Here is a 2,548-nt window from a genome sequence, read left to right as displayed (position 1 = left end):
AAGTGGATTGCATAGGGCCTTGTTGCTGTGTTGGAGTAGGATTGTGGCTAGGACCACAAGTATCCTCTAATTGATGGTTTGGATAGTCATTGGTTGTGACAGAAGGAGCACCTTTAATTGTATGTGAACTAAGTAGAGTGCCTTGTTCACTTAAGGTGTATGGATTTTGATGAGTGGCTGAAGTGACATGTGGAACAATAGTAGAAACATGATACTTTGAAAAATAAAAAGAACTATCTGCATCCTTCTTAGTTAAGTCAAGCTCATTAGTAATAGATTTAGAGAGAAATAAATCAGAATAAGGAAACTGAGATTCATCAAATTTAACATTCCTAGTGATATATATTCGTCCATTGGGTGATAAACATTTATAGCCTTTGTAATTAGGGACATATCCAAGAAACACATACTTATGTGATCTATAGTCTAATTTATTCTGATTAAAAGGTGTAAGAAGAGAAAAACATGAGCTACCAAAGATTTTGAGAGCTTGATAATTAGGTTTCTGTTTAAATAAGACCTCAAAAGGTGATTTTTGTGACAAAATAAGAGTTGGTAATCTATTTATCAAATAAGTAGCTGTAATAACAGCTTTATCCCAAAAAATCTTTGGCATTTGAGCAGTGGATAACATGGATAAACTCATGTCTATTAAGTGCCGATGTTTTCTCTCAGCTCTTCCATTTTGTTGGGGGATATATGGACATGAAAAATGACGTTGAATACCTTCTTGTGCAAGATATGTAGAGAAAGCTTTGGAAGTATACTCACCTCCATTATCTTACTATAAAGCCTTTAATTTGCAATCAGTTTGGTTCTCTATAAAATTTTTATATTGAATGGAAGCTGTAAAAATTTGAGATTTATGAGAAAGTAAAAAAGTCCATGTGTATTTGGAGAATGCATCAATAAATGTAACATAATACTTGTAACTAAGATGAAAAATAATGGGAGAGGATCCCCAAACATCCGTATAAACTAATTGTAATAGTGAAGTGTAAACAGTTAAAGAATCACTATATGGAATAGAATGCATTTTAGCTTGAACACAATTTTTACAAAGACTAGACTTCTTATTATCAACACTATTATCAAAAGAAATGTTACATTATGATAGAACAAGATGTACAGTTTTGGTGGCAGTGTGTCCTAATCTCTTATGCCACAAATCAAAAGAAGGAAGAGAGATAGAGAAAGCTTTAGGACATGAATCTATTTGTGAATAATAAGGGACAACAATATTAGAAAACTGATATAAGCCTCCTTGCCTAAAACCTTGTAGTAGAACCTTCTTGGTGAACTGGCATTTAACAAGATAATAAAAGGCATGAAATTTAAAATAAACAAAGTTATCCTCAGCAAATTTATATACAGAGATCAGATTCTTGGTTATATGAGGATAATGAATTAGCTTTTGTAGAGAAAACCATCTTTTAGAAGATAAAGAATACAAAAAGGAGTGTCCAACATTAGATATAGAAATACCTGTTTCATTACCTATCTGCACTTGTTCTGGCCCTATGTATTCAGATGATGCAATCAAGTTAGATTGAGAAGAGATTACATGATGATATACACTTGTATCGAGATACCAAGCTGGATCAGAGACAGTAGATGGTGCAGCAAGGAATGCAGCAGGGTTGTGAAAGGTATTTGTAGGTGGAGGAGGAGTGGTTGCAATAGAATTCACTTGTAATGAAATGGAACCAGTCGATGAAAGAGAGTTGTAGTTGTTCATTCGAGTGTCTTGATTTTGTGATGGTGGAAAATTCTATTGATCAAATCTATGAAAACAGTGCCAAGCAATGTGTCCAAATCGGCCACATACTTGGCAATGAGGTCTTGGTTGTTGATAAAAAGACATGCCACCTCTAAAAGGTCGACCTCCACCTCTCCCCCTTCCTCTCATCAGATTGCCTCTCACAGTATTTGACATAGAAGGAAAAGAACTTTGAGCAAAATTAGCTTGTATAAGAACATTATCTGGTTTTCTGAACTTATTTATCATTTTATCATGAGTCAATATCAGAGTTTGCACTTCATAAAGACTATACATTTCAGGTTTCGCATTGATTGTGATTAAAAAACTTTGATAGTCTTCATTTAAACCCTCAAGAATAGCTTTTACGTGTTTCTCTGTCGAAAGAGGGTAACCTAAGGCTGCCAAAGAATCAGCAAGGCTTTTAATTTTTTAGATATAATCTTGAGCAGACATACTATGTTTCTTGACCAATTTGAGTTGTGCTTTAAGTTGTTTAACATTATACTTGATGGATTTCTCGAAATATTCTTCAATCTTTTCCCAATTTTCATAAGCAAAGATGCACCCAATCATTTTACTCTTGAAATCAGAATCCATAGATGCGAGCATCCATGAGCCGAGATTATTGTCGTCCTGCCTCCATTGTTTGAATTGTTGAAATTCAATCCCAGCTTGCTGATTTGTCATGGAATCAAATTGAGGAGAAATTCGTATTGGATGGAGATGATCTTCAAGATCTTGTCCTCAAATTGTAAAGAGAACTTGCTGTTGCCAAGTCTTGTGATT

The sequence above is a fragment of the Arachis stenosperma genome, chromosome 2 (genome assembly GCF_014773155.1).
Source record: "Arachis stenosperma cultivar V10309 chromosome 2, arast.V10309.gnm1.PFL2, whole genome shotgun sequence".
Classification (NCBI taxonomy): Eukaryota; Viridiplantae; Streptophyta; class Magnoliopsida; order Fabales; family Fabaceae; genus Arachis; species Arachis stenosperma.
This window is presented reverse-complemented; position numbering follows the sequence as displayed.